The 19,173-nt window shown below is 42.3% G+C and overlaps 1 long non-coding RNA gene across 2 annotated transcripts; it reads left to right on the top strand.

Moving 5' to 3' along the window:
* Nucleotides 1–729: 729 nt before the first annotated feature.
* Nucleotides 730–17,769, top strand: LOC121138644. Of its 2 annotated transcripts, XR_005875548.1 has the most exons (4): nt 730–1,184; nt 4,359–4,534; nt 16,126–16,252; nt 17,084–17,769. It is a non-coding gene; the product is annotated as an uncharacterized LOC121138644 (long non-coding RNA). The 2 variants fall into 2 exon arrangements; XR_005875547.1 differs by having other exon boundaries at nt 894–1,184; nt 16,126–17,769.
* The last annotated feature ends 1,404 nt before the right edge of the window (nt 17,770–19,173 follow it).

Here is a 19,173-nt window from a genome sequence, read left to right as displayed (position 1 = left end):
AAGTATCACATTTTGGAACAGGGTCTTCACAGATAGAACTAAATCAAAATGAGTTCACTAAGGTAGCCCTTAATCCAGTACAACAGATGTGTTCAAAACACAACTTCTGTGGGATGCAGAGATAGATAGATGTGCCCTGGGACGATGACAGGGGTGGGGTGGGGCCCGCGATGGAGATGGTCACAGGACTGAGTGGGGATGAAGGCAGAGAAGTGTTTGCCAGTGGAAGATGGCTACAGAAGCATTGATTGATCATGGTGCTTTGCATTGACTGACACCAGCATAGGAACACACCGTTGGGGGCAAGAGCAGAGAATAAACCCCCCACCCCACAGCTCTCATATCCACACCTGCAACATGGGAAATTTTTCTTCTTCTTTCTTATTTCAAGCTCTTCCAGTGTAAGACACTTTGCACAGCATGAGTAGGAAGCTAATACAGTAGTTTCCCCTAGCGCAGTGGTTCTCAGGCTGTGGGTCGACACCTTTGGGGGTTGAATGACCCTTCCACAGGGGTTGCATTCAGGTATGCTGCATATCAGATATTTATATTATCATTCATAATAGCAAAATTATGGTTATGAAGTAACAACAAAATAATTTTATGGGTGGGGGGTCATCACAACATGAGGAACTGAAGTAAAGGGTCCCAGCATTTGGAAAGTTGGGAACCACTGCCCTAGTGGGCATCTGAATCATTGTGGACAGTATCAAATCCTGTATGTCCTATGCTTTCCCCATATACACACCTAGAATAAATTTCATTTTATGCATTAAGTATAGTAAGGGATTAATGAAGACAAAATAAAACAGGACAATTATAAAAATATAATGTAATAAGAATTATATGAATGTTCTTTCTTTCTCAAAATACTTTCTTGTTGTGGTAGTGAGATGATGACCCAGTGTTTCCCTGATGAAAAGGTGAAGTGAATGACATAGGCATTGTGACCTCATGGTAGGCTGTTGCTAATCCTACATTGTCTCTAAAGGAACATTGCTGTGCCATGATGACCTCGGTTGACTGGGATTACTGAAACGGGGACAGAAAATTATGGACTGGGGAAACTGCTGGCCCAACTTCCTTCATCCCTGTCTCCTGGACTCTTCCACGCTGTTTCTGCTTTTGCTTTCATACTGGGATTACATAAGTCATACTGCAGGCTTATGAACTTAGTCCCAAAGGTAACAGAAGCCACTGAGCTATTCCAGAGGAGTAGGAAGTGACCAAGCCTGTTTTAAATGGTTGGTTGTCACGTAGAAAATGGATCTGGTGAACAGGATGAAAGTGAAATCACGGTTCAACAAAAAATCTCTATACTGGCCAAGCCCAGTATAGCATCGCATAGGATGAGGCCACATGAATCTACATCTGTCCCTTTGTTCCCAGACATGAGTTAGCATGGTCTTATCTGTTCGTACTTTCTTAGACTGTGAGTGGGAGTGGGGTGAACTAGATATCTTCTGGAGACAAGTATTGATCTGCTGAATACCATGGTTTCAAATGGGCTTAAAGTGTGTTTGCTGGAAAGCTAGCTCTTGACAATTTGTGGATTAGCCCATTCTGACCTGTACATAGCCATGTTTTACATGGGAGTTTCTTCAATGCCTTTGGCACTATTTGAGTGCTAATCTGGGGGAAATGAGTGGGTGAGCTTCTAGAGAAATGATTTCATAAGGCTGTCTGCATTTAAGTCATGATCCCTAGAATTTTGTGCCCCAACTTTGATTATAACTATAAAAAGAAAAAGATGAAGGTGGATGCTTCAGCAAGGGGTGGGACAGGATATTTAAATAAATTTAGTTTTAGTTGAAATGCTGTGTGATATGAGAACATGGCCCACGGAATCTACTAAGCAGGCCCCATAGGAGCTGATGGAGATTGAAGTAACAATCAGAGACCCTGCGTGTGAGCTAGGTTCTCTGCATATAGGTTATAGTTGCTAGCTTGGTGTTCTTGTGAGACTTTTAATAGTGGGGTGTCTTTGACTCTTTCGTCTGTTATTGGAGCCATTTTCCTCTTATAACATAATCTATTTATAGATGATTCAAAATATTCTAATAAAGTATACCCTTGTATGTGTTGCATTCTCTATTCCCTAATTAGTAGTCATAATTTAACTTTTGACCCTGTCATTGCAAATGACAAAATCATTACATTTTTACTCAGAACAACTTTGGGCTCCCTTTGTACTCTTCATGTCCCATTTATATTCCCTATTAACCCAGTTCATGTGATTCAGATGTATCAAGTCGGTTGGGGGTAGGGGTTATGTCCTTAGGTTGTTCCAGCGTTCCCAAATAGTCCCAGCATGACTGTCTACTCATTGCTTTGCTCCTTTAGCCCTAGACTGAAGGAAGATTGCAGAAGTCCCAGCAGGAAACCCCAGAGGACCTTCTAGCTTGTTGTGCCTTTTGTCTCAAACAAAGAAAACAAGAGAGAGGTCTTAATTATTTTGTTTCCCAAACAAAGTTGTAATGTTGGTGTGATTACATGATAATGATGTAGGTCACACCTTGCTGTTCAAATTCCTCTCCTCTCCCACCCCAAGGGCTATAAGAACAGGGGCTTCCAGGATTGGGCGCCAGTGTGGACTCCATAATTGCTCATGCCTCCTCTAGGAGCTCAGAGTGACTTTAGAGATACAATAAGGACATGTTCCCCAGAAAATAGCCTCCATATGGGGAATCCTGGCTTATGTGTTTTACTAGATGTTCTCAGGCCAGTGCCAGGATTTGTTTGCTGTGTTTTCTCTCAGGGCCAGTCAGCATAGATTATTTCCCAGATAATCCCAATTAAGAGGGTGTGCTTAGAAAAGTGCACATTTACCAGCACAGGACACACAGCTACCCTTCTCTTCCCTTAGCGTAAAAACTTCAGTGACCAGTTCCTAGGCATCCTGTCACATCTGGTCTGCTTAGATGCTCTGACCTCTTTGCTTTGAGTCCCTGTCTTCCTCTTGGCTCCTATGCAATCTTCTTAGGTAGATAGTCTCATTACCCTTCCCAAGTGAAACACAAAATGAACATGGCATTTGTCCTATACTCTCTTACTCCTTCAACATAAGTGTTGAAGCTCTGCCTTATGATTCAGAACCTTTGCAATTACGTTGTAAACTTGTCTAATGCACCTTCCCTTTTTCCCAGGGTGCCCAGGCTGGTGGAGCCATTTGTTCCTATAAAACAACTAGTGTCACAGATGATGGCCTGCATTTTCCAGTGCAGAATAAAGTTGCTCTTCCTGCACAGTATCAACAGGCACCATTTCACCATTTAAATGTCTTCATGTTGGTGAACTTTGGAGAGAAGACGTTAAATACTTCATTGCTAGCATATTTTTTACCCAAGATCATTTTACTGCTTATTCTCATGGCATTGAAAGACCCTCAGCTTCTTTCTCTGCTATGAGTATCACAGTGCCCTGCTGAACCAACAAGTAACACTGTTGATTTCTCCGTGGACATTCCCAACTGCAAGGCTGTTCTCAGAAGACTACCTTCCTCCTCTGTTAGACAGTAAAGGTCATTCTAAATCTTGTAACTCAGAACCTCACAACGAGAAGATAAACATGCAGTTGGCCAAGGTTACTTGGTGATGCCTCCTTGTTTAAGTATCAGTATGTCTCCTTTCAGAAACCAGTACTCTTGGACTTGGGGCTGAGGGTACAGCCCAACGGTAGAGTGCTTGTCTAGCATGTATAAGGCATTGGGTTCAACAAAACCAAAAAACCCAACAATCTTGTGATTGTTACACATTATGACAAAGAATGCTGTACATTGCATTCCCTCTACACCATCAGGAATGTTCTTTACCCAGCACAGAACCCAAACCAACCTCTCAGGTTCTGGGTTTCAAGGCACATTTGACCTTTGAGGTTTAAGTTAATTTACTCCTGGCAAGAGAGAATGTATTGTTTAAGGAGACTCCAGTTAGAGGGGATCATAATAAGGACCCATAACACTTCTTGGACCTCAGATGTGCCTTACAAAACAAAATGTTTATGAGCTAAGTGTAAATGACTCAGAAACATACGAATCGAATTTCCCTTAAAATGTGAATGGATTTTAAAATTAGCAGGAAAAGGGCCTGGCAATGAATGTGCTTTGAATTTCACAAAACCCAGAGGATTTGAAATGCAGTTTAAGAAGCCTGACAAGCCCAAACTGTGACTAAGGTTTTCTTTGTTGGTGACTTTTCTTCCCTCTGTGTCTCACAGAAGAACTCGGTGGTTGGAAGGGAAAGAGAATGGTTATGAAGGATTTTTGAAAGAACGTATTGTCACACTTGTGTAGGGCCAGAATGGGAACTTAGGGGGCTTTGGAGAGTTGGTCATACTGCCTTTTTGAATTGTTTTCCCAGGTTTGCACCTCCGACTCCATCTCCTCAGCACATGAGCCCTGGAAGAATTCCAGCTCCTCCGTCATTGCTGCAGAGAGCACACCCTCCCCACACCCAACAGCCACCAGGCTCACTCCTGAAGTCCTACCATCCAGAAACAAACCCTGCTTTTCAGTCAAATGGTATCCATGTCCATGGTAAGCTGGGGCTGGCAGCCCTTTGAGTTTTGAAAGACAGTGTTTTGCTGTTGCCTTTAATCAAGTGTCCTAGAGACCTATTGTGGGTATCAGATGTTCTGTTTTACATCAGACTTGGGCTTTTAGATTACCCCTACACACACACGCACATACATACTTATTAACACACTTATTAGGCATGAAATCCTATAGTGTTTTCCTCAGATAAACTGACTTATGACACCCATAGTTGTCAGCCCATGGCAATTATTTGTGCTCCCAGTGTTGTGATACCTCAAGAGCTGACTCTAGCAATAGCATCCTGCCCCTGAATGACCAGGAGGACTGTATGAAAGGAGCCCTGCTGTCCTTGTCTGTCATCTCCTTCCCATAAGCCAGGTCAACATCTGGTCCCTGGCTATGTCATCTCCCCTGGCTATGAACTGTGTCTCACCTGTATTTCTTGGGTAGATCTTCCATTCTCTCCATCTTTTAGCTTATCTGACAAATATATATTCTTCATTAATATATAAACTTCCTTCTGAGGCCAGAATTATCTGACCCATCATCATATCTCTTAGGGAACTCAACACATTTCTTCATGTATAGTAATGACTATACATATTCATGTAGAAAGAAAAGAACGTAGGAAATGAGAAATTATAGTGGTTTTCGATCTGTGCCGGTATTGTGTTCAACAAGGACCACATGTGGAGGAATAAATCTTCTTCAGATTCTTTTTTTTATATAAACTCATCTTGTCAGTTCAAGCATGTACACTAGCGGACTTCCACAGAAAACCGAAATGCCAAACCATACAGACTACAGCTGCCAAATACATTTACTTCCTGTCATCAGAATTCTATATGAGCAGAAATGATACTGTCCATTGAGACGCCTTCTGATCATTCTAAAAGTGAGTCTTTCATTTTTGTCCTCTCACCAATAACGTTTATTTATATGGTTATCACTTGGAATAGATGGATGGTATCCCAAGCCAGTATTTACTCTGAGTGCAAATAAGGACCTTAGATAGTTGACTCCAGCAGTACTGTGGTGCTAAGCCTGAACAAGAACCTCAAAGCAGAACCCTGAGCAGCAAGGAGGAGACAAGAAAGTGACAGTGGCCATCTGTAACAAGGGTGGACACTGGAAAGCCAGTGTCACTGCTCTGAGTAAAGATCCACCTATCTCCCTGACTTGTACTTGTCCACTGGTTGCCCTAGAGTTCTCAGTTCAGTAGTCGTTTTAGCTTTCTCCTACTTAAGAGCATCTTCTCATACTTCTGTTACAGCAGGACATGGTTTTGTAAGTGCCTGCTGCAGTTGCTCAAGGTAAGTTGTAGAAAAAAAAAAGACTACCTTCCTGGCCAGCAGCTTGTCTGATGAAGGGAGACCCAAGGGCATGGTCTGGAAAGCTACCAGCACCCATCTGGGAGTGAAGTGGGCAGCTTGGGTGTGGACTCTGTGGAAGTCAGAGTTGGTCACCTCTGTGAAACACTGTTTTAGTGTCCATACATGAATGCTGCTGAAATTGGGCATGTCTCTCAGTCAGTGGTCAGTGGCATCCTATAGCTGGTAGTGAGTGATCTCTATTTCTGGTGGTATACAGACTAATAGAGTAATTCACAGTAGGCATTGTCCTAGGTCCAGTGAAATGCAGTATATCCTGCTTTGATTTATAGTTGTGAAACCCACTTGTAAAAACTTTAAAAATTAACCTGTGTCAAAAAACTAACTACCAATAGTTTTTTTTAATCAAGCCAAAACTTAATGTCACCTCCCTGTTCTTTTCTTTCTCCCAACAAAACTTTATGAGTGGGTTTTGAAGGGGTCCAGTTAACTCCTGTCAACTCTATACTCTGTGCATGTTCAGAATTTTGTGCCTGGGTTCTCAGTCCCTAATGGGGACAGTGTCATCTCCTTTCATACTTGTTCCAGGAAGTTGGTCTGAAGAGCACTCAGCACAGACGTGGGACTGACTTCATTTCAGTCTCTGCCTTCTCCTTCTCTTTTATTTATTAGTCTCTGGGAACAAGGGTCATGTGTGTAGCCCCAGGGCAAACATAATACTTGGTGCAAAGTAGGCATTTAATAAGTATTTACTGGATAAGTAATTGTTACTTTCTCATTCAACAAATGGATAAAAAATCAGGAGGACCCAGGGAGCATCCTTCTTGTCACATTGGCAAAATACTTTTCCTCTATATCTCTCCTTTGAAAGATGAACAAGAATATATTTCCAGCTTGAAAGTGTTGTGCTTTTTTTTTAACTTCTCCTTTCTTAATATTTAAAAACTTCTGTAGCCAATGTGAACCAGCTAACAGCAGCCATAAATTAGTTTCAGAATAGAGCTAGGGAAAATGAGAATTCATGACTCCAGAGTGATGACCAAGTGGCTGTGGTGATGAGATTGCAAAGAAACTGCCCAGGCTTTAGCCAGCTGGTGAAGGGGTCGGGGCCCGATGCAGTCTTACTGGTCCTCTCTGCAGGGTCCTGAAACTCTCTAGGTGCAAGCATTTCTCACCAACCAGTCCTTCCATGAGGACTAAATGTATATGCTGTTTTTCAAGGAGTGAGTGAACCTTCTTAGCCTGGTGTGCTTGTTAGCTGCAGCTGTCCCCTTAAGTTACACAATAACCTAGTGACAGGGAACTTCATCCTCTACGAAAGCACCATTTTTTAAGCCACAGAGTGTCAGAATTTTGAACTCAGTGGTCACAGTGAGTCTTTGTACCTTCTTTGAAGATGTTCTTGGTTTTAAAGAGCATCACAACTCATCTCGTCTGTCTAACTTGCAGCAGAGGTCAGGGGTCAGAGGTCAGGGAGAAATGCCATCACTCCATCTGCAGAGATAGGAGCTGAGACATGGAACAATGTAAATATCTGGAAATCGCTGCCCTGGCACACTGTGTGGGCTTTGAAAGAGGTTTGCATTTCTAAACTGAATCCATAATCAAGTTGATTGCAAGTCAAAAGCACACCAAAAGAAATAGAAGTTTACAACTCTCCTTGGGGAAACAGGGTGCCTCTTCTTACACACTCGTTTTATGTGGAACTTAGAAGGTCAGAGTTCAAAGGGGCTCTTGTCTTAGTGATGAGGAATAAAAAGAAGATCCTCCACCCTTTGGTAATCATCTGCTAATTGGTACTGAACGCGGACATTGTGTGCTGGACTTGTATTTTCATTAAGTAAAGGATACACTTTGTCAGTATTAACACCAGCTCTCTTTCACATGTCCTCCCCTTGGCTTTACTGACACCCACACCACCCGTTCAGACTGCCTTTATTAGTAAAGAGATGTCCTTCCGACTTAATCTTGATAGAATTTTCAGCCTCTGTTTGGGCGATATCTCTAAGGCAACCTCTTAATACACTTGATCTTTTCTTTTAGATGTCAACATAAGGACACTCCTTCCAACCATGTAAGCTTGTTCTTTGGTCTTTTCTTTCTTGACAGGGTAATTCTCTTGGCCAGGCAAGCTTCAGAATTTTGCCTGGATTAGTTGCCAGAGAGCTGATATTTGTACATTTTGTTATGGTACTTACGAATGGATAATTTCTTTTTAAACGCCCTATTCACTGCTGGTTGTTCAAATGCCATGGGAATTCCTAGAAGAGCATTTTCACAGTCTTCCTGCTTCTGGACACATCAAAGAGAGGCCAAGTTCAGTTCAACGGGTGTTTGTTGGTCACCCTCTAAGTACCAGGCAAGGAGAATGCCATTTAACGACCGCCATGCTGCAGTAATTAAAAGGGGAAAGAGGAACCTGATGTGTTGCAAGGAAGATGCAGTCAAGGGTTTGCAGAGGTGGAGTATGCAAACAAGAGACACACTGGAGATGGTGTCCCGCTGGGTACCTGGGTTAGGCCCAAAGTGGAGGAGAGGATGCAGGAGAACAAGGTGGACTCAGAAAAAAAAACAATGCATCACACTCAGTGCAGTCACTCTGATGATTTTCAAACATCATACAGAGATCTGTGAGAGGGGGGCCCAGGATAGGCAGAAAACCCAAGCCCTCACTATCAGGGTTAGATTGAGCTGTTTGAAAACTGGAAGGGAGTTTGCTTCTCTCAGATGCAACTGGAAAAATGGAGGAATGGTAGAATTACTGTGGTATTATGTGTGTTCAGAATCTTTCTGAAGAAAGGAAGGATAGAATAGCCACGAAGTAGAAACACACTTGGTTTAGATACTACACTAGACAAAAGCCCTTTCAGCATTGTCTTAATAAAATTAGAAATGAACACAACCCTAGGGGCTGCTCAAGAGAAGTACACACCTAACCTCGCATGGGGCTTAATTTCTGTCACTCCCTTTCACACACTTGACATGGAGAACCTACAGGCCACATGCCCTACTCCTTTGTGTCCCCCCCACCCATGGTATGTCTGTGTGTTTGTGTGTGTCTGTGTTTATGTGCTATCTGTATATGTTGATGTTCCCTTGGGTGAGTGCACACGTGCCTATGTTTATGTGCTGTATGTATATTTGAATGTTCCTATGGGTGTGTGCACATACAGTCAGAGAACAATGCCAGATTATTTTCTTTGATCATGCTCCACATTACATTTGAGACAGGGAGTCTCATGGAACCCAGAGCTCACCAGTTGGCTAGACTAGCCAGCTAATAGTGTCCATGAATCTGATTGCTGCCATACCCTGCAGTAGTGAGGTTGCAGATGTGCACATCAAAACCTGCAGGTTTTTTTATGTGGATATCAGGGATCCAAAGTTGGGTATTCATGCTTGTGTGACAAATATTTTAGTAATTGAACTGTCTGCCCCCATTTGTGGATTTTTGATAGCCACTCAGAAGCCTATAGACACACTGAACTGGGTATGTTACCCCTGTTTCCTGTATTTGAATGTTCTGGTCCAGTACTGGCTTCTGAAGACCCAGCTATTTCACATAAGCATTTGTGTGTGCAGAGTGTGAGCTTCCAGGATATTTTTCATCGTGGTGTAGTAGCAACAGCTGGGTTCAAGTTTATTGTTTTTCCATGTTAAGATGGTCAGTATAAGAGCATGTTGGGTAGAGAGACAGCATAGTTGAGCCAACAGTGTCTTGTTCAACCAGCTTCTACTTTGTCATCTTGAAAGGGGGCTCTCGCATCATCCTGGCCATAAAACGAATGATGATGCTGATAGTCTAAGCAGAGAAGAAGAACAGAGCAGAATGAATGTAGTACATGACCTCCCTCAAAGGCAAAGCTGAGAGAGATAGAAAGATATCTGTGTTAGATTCTCTCCATTCCCTAATCTGTGAACTGGGCAATGCTACCTATCTGGGACACAGATTCAGTCACTCCTAGGACCCTGCCAAGATTTTCACCCATCTTGTCCAACCTCTTGGGTACCTCTTGGGGTTCCTCTGCTTGCTCTTATTTTTTACTCCTTTGGAATTTTCAGTTGCCAACATCCCGTCATCCATGGTCCAGTTATTCAGTTTCATTAGGAAAACACCATGAGGCTATTTGATGCCAGCATAGTAGCAGTGGGAAGTGGGAGCCCTTGCTTTTGCTCACAGCCCCTGTGGTTTATAAGCTGTCTTTTTCATGATTTAAAATATGCCTTGTCTGTGGGCCCCCACAGAAGTGAGCCAGACAGTGTCCAGACAATGGTGGCATTTTCCTACCCCAGTGTGAATCTGTAAACTTGTCAACTCAGTTCAGATTGACTGCATGGGGAAACAAAGGGTCTAGCTACCAACAGGCCTCAGAGAACAAAACACTTTATAAACTGCTTGTCCTAACCAACACATCTTTGCAGCTCTGGAAATCACAGCACACTATGTAAATGAGAATGTTGTGGCAGGTAGGAGTTCAGTTCACCTCTTGTTCTGTGACCATTTACTGACCACAATTGCTCATTGGCACTCTCCGTGAAGAGTTTTTTTGGTGTATCGCCATGCCTGATCTCATTGATGGGATGTTAAATCTTTAAAGGTTAACTTTTAAGGCATTTTGATAAAGACAATAAACATAGTCCCCGTCTCTGGGAGTATTTAGTCACAACTGCGTTTGTGAGATTGCAAAAGAACAAAGTCTAATAGTTGTATTGCTTAAGTTGGGTGTGAGCATGTCATAATTCTGAGATCTCAGGAAGACACATATAATTGATTAGAAATCAAATGTCATCGACTTTGCTGAGGAACTTGTGAGATATTTACAAAAGAAATGAGCCAGTGAGTGTACTTGATGCTACTCAGACATTACCAGCAGTCGTAATCAGGAATTCTTTTCAGTACCAGCTCTGGTATTAGTAAGGCTCATACAGTTCTAAGGATTGATGATTAGAGTCACAGAAATCCTTAATTACTCTCATATACTTAATTACTACACAATTACCCCAAGAACAGTTTTACATAAGTAGTACTTGATAAATTCTGACAGTGTGCTAATTCTACAAAAACAAAAGTTAAATTTAGGTGTGTATGTGTTGGCTCAGTCTGCATTTCAACTTCACATGTTTTGTGGGAATGAATGCAAGGTGGTCGTCTGCCTGAGTGATGGATGATAGAACTGAACAGTGAGGAGCCCACATCTGTGACGTGAATGCCTGCAGCATCGGCATACAGGATTTAATGAGTGAGCACACACCTGACCACACAGATTGAACCTAGCAAATTAAGGTGCTGTGTTTGGTCAATAAGAACACTGAAGTGACCAACTCCCTAGATCCTGAGTCTGCTGAAGACATAGAGCGAGTCTTCACATGGTGCTTTTCATCGAGTAACTGCCTAACAGATAGTTAATGAATGAATGAATAAAAGAAGAGGAGGAAAAGGCCTCTTATACTAAGTAGCCAGTCTTGACAACTTGTCCTCACAGGAAGCCATATGATTCTCATTCTGTGTGCCAACATCTTTTGAACCCATTCTGCTGTTAATGGGCCTTTTTAAAATGCATGTCCTGCTTTTCCAGCATGTCTCTTCAGTTTACAGACATATATGCTGGTGGTTTACAGCAACACACTATCTTCTGGCAGACTTTCTCGGGAAATGTTTCTGAAGAAAACTTTCTGGAGGTAGATGGGCTGCCATGAGTGTCTCTCTGAGGCTGTCCAGGTTTAGACTCCAGTCAGTAGACATGGCTGCCCTGTGGCCTCCTGGTGGTTGTCAGTCTATTCAGCAAAGCTGAGGCACTTGCTTTAATTTTTTCCTTTAGTTAGCAGAGTGACTGAACATCTTTCCATGTCACCGATGATATCACTGCGGGAAGTTTTAATAATAGAGAATCAATGACAACCGGTGACTTGGGCTCCTGCGTCATTTTAGCTGCCTGCCTGCTCATTCATGCGTCAGTCAGGTTGTGTAGCTGCAGCGAAGCACTTTGTTTTTGTGGGCTTTCTTTCTTCTCTTCCTTCCTTCCTTCCTTCCTTCCTTCCTTTCTTTCTTTCTTTCTTTCTTTCTTTCTTTCCTTCTTTCTTTCAAATTGGAACTCAGAAGTTTACTGAAGAGAGGGAAATACCTAGAGAAAATTTTCCATTTCATTGACTGTTGTGACTTCTCCATCACAAAATGTTAAAGTGCCTGTGGTAAGGGTTCTATATGAAGTGCTTTTTCATTATTTTGAGGAAGTAATAACAGGTTTTCGGAAGGAAATATCCTCTTATAGTTGAAACTCATGAAATTTGGCCTCAAGTGAATAGAATTTTGAAGAAAATATGTTTTTTTCTTCATAACCCTATTTTAAGGGCTCTGCTAAACTCTGTAGAATGGGCATGTTAATGGCAGTCTGTGATCCTTTTATTTTAGTTGGAATTTGCTTTTGTAAGTATGATAAACAATTCATATTTCAGAAAAAAATAGTGAAGAGCTGTGGAGAGAGATCCCTTAAAGGGAAAAATGGAAAACCACACATCAGGACACCCGATTTACTGGTAGTGAGGTCACTCCCTGTGCTAATAAAATAGAAAACCAAACCCTGACCCTGGGGGTGGCTTGCCCTGCCCCCACTCGGCTGCTGTCTGCTCAGCACTGTGTTGCAAAACCATCTCAGTTGCCTCAGAATTTCTCATTGGTTGACGTACAATTAGTAGGGCTCTTTTGGATTGCAGGAGTTTTTCGTCTCTAATCTAACCAAATTGTTCTGACTAATCACTCCATTTCACCCTTTTGCAAGACCTTCAAGAACTGTACATCAAAAGTCCCAATTCTGGAGAGGAGGAAGCATGTAGACATTTCTTCTCCATCATTTGAGTGTGACCACCAGCCACTATCCCAAATCAAGTTTTCAGATTCCTCATCATTATGGCAACATGACCCAGGAAATCTGAATCAGTCCCATAATTACCCAAGGGCCTTGGCATCAGCAGACCAGACCCAGAGTAGCAGTTTCTCAGCAAGAGTCTATGGTAATACCTACATTTATATTAACCCATATGCTTGAAATTTATTCTTACAGACTTCATTGTTTATCAGGTTGCAGTTAACTCTAACCATTCTTCATAAGCGTGTGTGGGAAAAGAGACAGTACGTTGTTAACCTTCAACTCTCCTACCCATGTTTGCCTTCAAGGTTGTTTAATGGTCTATCTGGCATCCAGTAGAAAAATAATTATTCAGAGCAGCAAAAAGATCCATGGTTTCTGGATGAAGTCCATATTAATTAGTTTTAACTGTCAACCTGACACAGCCTAGAGCTACCTGAGAAGGAAGTCTCAGTGAAAGGATTGTCTAGATAATACATGCCTATGGGCATGTCTCTGGGGAACCCTCAGTTATTCATTAGTGTAGGAAAGACAAGACCATGCTGGGCGCCACAACTCCTAGGCTGGTCATCTTAAGCTATAGAAGAAAGCTAGCTGTAAATGAACCTGCAGGTGAGCCAGCAAGAAGCCAGGCCTCCACAGTTCTTCCTCAGCTGTGAGTTTGTTTCAAGGATAGAGTGCTGCCTTCAGGTTCCTTCTCTGACTTCCCTCATAGTAAGCTGTGACCTGGAAGTATGAACCAAAAAACCTCTTTCCTCCACGTGTTGATTTGTCTCAGAGTGTTTGATCACAGCAACAGGAATCAAGCTAGACCAAAGCCCTTCATATTTTACCAACTTAGTTGATCTTCCTCTACATAAGGGCATTTCCATGGTAGAAAGGGAAGTCACAGTGTTTCCTCCATGTGCAAGTATCCTGATTCTTAATCCTTTAACTCATTGTGTCCCTTCTTACCATCAATATTCTCACCGAAGTCTCCAGCAGTGGTTCCGTTCACTCATTCATTGATTGATTTTCATATAGTCATTTTCTGCTATGTACCATGTCCTACCGTGACTACTGAACCTACAATAATGGGAGGGGAAAAAACAAAATTACAAAAGTCCATGGCTCTTCTGAGTCTGTATGTGTAGGAGATAGCCCATATGCCGCCATTAACCATGTGACTTACTAGAGGTGCATACAGATGAGGTAATAAAAGGGCGGTTTACAACACCGCTAACCACACCCACTTTAGGCATGAGTAAAGACGTATACAGCCGGACGTAAAGACATATACATACTAGGCAGTGAACTATGTCACTAGCCAGGCCCACTTTTGGGCATGGCTAGGGGGCGTTACAGGGGAAGGCATAAAAGACAGCACACAGGAAGTCTTGGTCTCTTTCCCTGTTTCCCGGCTTTAAAGATCTACCTTGTCTATCTCTTGCTTGTTTCTTACTGGCTAGCTCTGACTTAAGTAATTAAACCATAGTTGTTAATCTAAGTATTTCTCTTACCGGAGAATAGTTCCAGGCATCCTACCCCATGGCGGTTACATGTTGAATCTCGTGTTTCTCCTACCCAGAGTCCTTCTGGTCTCCTAGTCCCTCCTATCTTGATTCCCTATAGGCCAGACAGTGCTTTATTGACAAATGCACAGGACCTCCCCAACATGTATGTATCTAAGGGGTATCTGCTTTGTATTATATTAGTTAATAATTGTGATCCTTGACAATTTAAACAGACTCTGAGTTCAGTAGTCAGAGAATATTTCCTGTCTACAGAATTATGTAATATTTTTGTACCCTGTAAGGCATTGCACATTTCCAGATGCATATTACAAACTTAAAGATAAAAAGAGTGACTTGCATTGGGATGTGATTAAGTAAGAAAGGAAGATCCCTGTCAGCTGGATGTACTCATCAGAGTTGACTCCCCAAAGTGGCAGTGGGAAGATTATAGCTCAGAGGGAAAGATGGCAGGGTTGGGTTATGCACACTGGCATTAAGTGTCCCTAAGTTTTTAGAGTACACAGAGTCACATTCTCCGGTGGCCAGTGGAAGATGAGAAGATTCCTGGTATCCAGGAACATTTTTAGGCTTCAGAAGCACTATCTTCTCCCTTATCTCAGACCCACATAGACATTTCCTGATACTCTTCACCCCAAGCCAAGATTGCATCTTACTCTAGGATTGGAGAGCTGGAAATTTGTATAGCCACAGATTTGGATTCTGAGAAACAGAAGTCATCTAGTTAATAAAGCAGGTGGAACTTGGGGCTTTGTTTACAAATGTCTGTTCGTTAGACAATAGAAATCTAGATCACAAGTTTATTATAGAGTCAACAGTATAAGGAAACTGAATCATTCACATAAAGTTCCACACTTCCACATTGGCCAGGAACTGGCACATAAAAGGCACTGGAGGAAGGAGCCTGGGAAATCTGACTGATGCCTTCTGGCCACGCAGTTCAACCTTACTCAGGACCCCAAGGTCCAGCAGAAAGCATGGTCCAGCTCAAATGAAAAAGATGCCCCTCAGAAAAACACCCCTTCCCCGTTTCAAGTAGAACCCAGGACTTTGGGATTGTAATTTCAAATGCGTATGCTCCAAGGGATGCTGTAACAATAAGCGACACACAATTACTGAAAGTAAAACTAAGTATTTATTGTAGAAATTACTCACAAGATACCAAACAAGTAACCCAGATGAGCCAAGCAGTTTTCAGCTGCCGAACCGGAAGCCGAACTCCAGGAAAAGAGAGCGAGACTTCCTGTGTGCTGTCTTTTATGCCTTCCCCCATAACGCCCCCTAGCCATGCCCAAAAGTGGGCCTGGCTAGTGACGTAGTTCCGCCTACGTACGTATACGTTTTTACGTCCAGCCGTATACGTCTTTAGTCCTGCCTAAAGTGGGTGTGGTTAGCGGTGTGGTAAACCGCCCTTTTATTACCTCATCTGTATGCGCCTCTAGTAAGTGACATGTTTAATGGTGGCATACAGACTTCCTCCTACACGAATGCTTTAAGAAATGATTTCCAAATGATGTGTGAGATGCTCCTCATTAGACACAGGTTTCCGGGGCTTTCCCAGCAGTCCTGCTTCTCTGGGTATTTCTTTTAGTCTGGGAACACATGAGTTCTGCCCAGGAGAGCTAGTGCTATGGCATCTGCTTTGAGAATCTCTGGCCTTGTTCTCAAGTAGTCCCTCACTATGTGCTCTCCCACATCCAAGTCAGAAAGAAGGGTTCACGTATCCTGATAGTTAGCATCTTCCTCCTCCCTTTCTGTCCTGGAAGGTTCTACACATGCAGTTGGTCTAAGTGCTCTAGAAAGCCAGTATGGCCTTTGTGAAAAGACAGAAGCAATGCAGTCACTAAACCTGTGTTCTTTGCTATACTTCTCTTACACTGCTGTAGGTCTGAGTCCCTCTAAGTCAACAGTGCTAATGGGCTGCGAAGAAGGGGCCTGTCAACCGTGTGCATATGTGGTCCATGTGCTCCAGCACTGGTATTTTTCATGAACTATGTCAGCAAATAGACCAAGGTTAGAATCTGGCTTCTGATGAATTATTCTAACATGGCTGTTTCTTTTTCAGTAAGTTGGGGACAATACAGCTTATCTGAAGGACTGTGGTCAGCATAAAGATTGTCTATGTAAAACCCTTAGGTCCGTGCTTGGCTCTAAACCAACAAATACGTTTTTAGAAGTTGTCCAAATAGATGGTATAACACTGATTAAATTATTCTTTGGTAATATCCATGCATGGGAACTGCCAGTGATGGAGCTCTGGATTTAGTAGCGGGTTATATAGTGGTTACTTTAGTTCTGCTGCTGATTTGCATTAAGGAAAAGGCTAGACTAATAAATAATTCCAAATATATGGCTATTTAGAAATATTAGTATGACTGGAAGAGTTTCCTGCTTTGCTTGCATGACATAAAATGAACTAATTATCAGGTACAAAGTCTTCAACAGTCCCTCTGCTTCTATGCCATTTGTTTCCACTACCTAGTTGCAAAGAAGAAATATCAAATGACTATGTGGATAAGGTGTTTTGACACTAAAGTATCTGGCGAGTAATGAATGTGTATTCCCCTAGGCTTTCCCTTGAGCAAAACTTGAGTAGAATCGGTCTGATAATACATGGCCCCCAGACTAGAGACTGATGCTCTTTTAGGGGCTTCTTGCCTATTAATCCCCTCTTCTCAATGGCCTCTGTACTACATTACAGAAGGTATTCAAAAGGAGAAGGTCACAGATTCCTAAGAGAATCATAGCCATGATGTGGATGAGGAAATGAGAAGAGCCAGGAGAGGTGAAGATAATTCTCTTCTTTGTCCCTCTCTCATTTTCTGTCAACATTTGTATTTTCAGAGATGGCCTGTGCTAGTCAGTTATTGCCAACTCGACACAAACTACACACATCTAGGAAGAGGAAACCCAATTGAGGAATTGTCTGCATCAGAATGGCCTTGGCACATTTTCTTGATTGACTGATAATTGATAGAGGAGAGCCCAGCCCACTGTGGGTGGTACTTCCCATGGCTCAGTGGCCCTAGGTTATATAAAGGAAGGTAACCAATCAAGCCAGAGTAAGCAAACAGGCAAGCAGTGTTTCTGTGTGGTCTCTGTCTCAATTCCTGCATGGAGTCCTTGCCCTGCCTTCCTCAGTGATGAACTGTTACCCGAAAGTGGAAGATGAAATAACCCCTTTCCTCTCCACGGTTCTTTTTGTTCATGGTGTTTATCACAGCAATAGGAAAGCAGCTAGAATGTGATTTTAATGTGGGTGAGTATGGAGATTGCTAATCTTCTGTTAGTGACCATGAGCTTTAACTTAAGTAGGACCCACCAGGAAGGCCGAAGGAAGCCCCTCATCCCCTGAGTGCATAGAGGGCTGGTTCTGCTCCTTCTTTCTTTTCGGTGGCCTCTTTTCACTTTCCTGTGCTCCTCATCTGTGGGCATAGCAAACCCTCCATGCTCCCAATCCAATTGGGATATCTCATCACGTTCCCCTTCTCTGGGTTACCATGCATATCTCTCTTAGGGTCCTCCTTGCTTCCCAGACTCTCTGGCTGTGGGATTGTAGGCTATCAATCAACTGCTCCATGTCTAAAATCTATATATGAGTGAGTACGTACCATGTTTGTCTTTTTGAGACTGGGTTACCTCACAAATTATGTTTTTTTATAGTGCAATCCTTTTGTCTGCAAATTTGAAGATTCCATTTTCTTTTTCAACTGAATAGTTCTCCATTGTGTAAATGTGCCACATTTTCTCTATTCACTATTCAACTGAGGGGCATCTAGGTTACTTCCAGGTTCTGGCTATTACAAATAATTCTGCTATGAACATAGTTGAGCAGGTGTCCTTATTGTGTGAGTGTACATCTTTTGGGTATATGCCCAAGAGTGGAATTGCTGAATCTTGTGGTAGACTGATTTCCATTTTCCTGAGGAATCTTCATACCAAGTGGCTGCACAATTTGTTATTCCCAGCAGCAGTGGAGGAGTGTTCCCCTTTCTCCACATCCTCTCCAGCATAAACTGTCATTAGTGTTTTTGATTTTAGCCATTCTGATGAGAGTGAGATGGTATCTCAGAGTTGTTTGGATTCACATTTTTCTGATGGCTAAGGGTGTTGAGCACTTATGCAGTAGGCAGTGTGTTGGTCTCATAATCTGAGTTATGTTTATGAGTTATGCACCATAATGTTACTTTAAAAAGTGACTAAGGCAACATGTTATTTTTGCACAAATTTTGTGGTATAGATCATAGGTATATGATATGATTCCTTAGGATTTATGTAGAGTTAAAAAAGTAAATAGATATGCTTACTATCTTACACAAGCATTTTTTAGGAAGGGCAGCTAAAAATGACTTGTAGGGTATTATTTTAAGGTGTGTTACTTTGTTTATGCTGTGAAACATTTAATAATGTAAAGATATGTGACCTTTGTTTATGCTGCATTTATTATCTCTGTGAAGTTGTGTTTCTGCGCCCATCTAAAACACTCGATGACCTAATAAAGAGCTGAATGGTCTACAGCAACACAGGAGAAAGGACAGGCAGGCTGGCAGGCAGAGCAAATAAGCAGGAGGAGAAATCTGAGAGAAGGAGCAGGAAGGAGTAAGAGAGAAGGAGAGTAGGACTTCAGGGGCCAGTCACCCAGCCACCCATGGAGTAAGAGTGAAAGTAAGAGTCACAGAAGAAAAGAAAAGGGAACTCCAGAGGCAAATGTAGTCCAGGAATTTAAGTTAAAAAATGCCTGCAAGAAATAAGCCAAGCTAAGATCAGGCATTTATAAGTAAAAATAAGCCTCGTGGATTTATTTGGGAGCTGGATGGCAGACCCTCCCCAGAAGACAAAAGAATAAAAAAGAGTAAAAAACAACAATACTGACTCATTTAGCACAGATTCCATATGCAAACAATTTTATGGCCTATCTTCCCCAGGTTGCAAGA

Source organism: Mesocricetus auratus, unplaced genomic scaffold (assembly GCF_017639785.1).
Source record: "Mesocricetus auratus isolate SY011 unplaced genomic scaffold, BCM_Maur_2.0 contig_10019_pilon_obj, whole genome shotgun sequence".
In the NCBI taxonomy this organism is placed as follows: domain Eukaryota; kingdom Metazoa; phylum Chordata; class Mammalia; order Rodentia; family Cricetidae; genus Mesocricetus; species Mesocricetus auratus.
The sequence above is the reverse complement of the archived record's forward strand: the minus strand, read 5'-3'. Positions and strand labels throughout refer to the sequence as shown.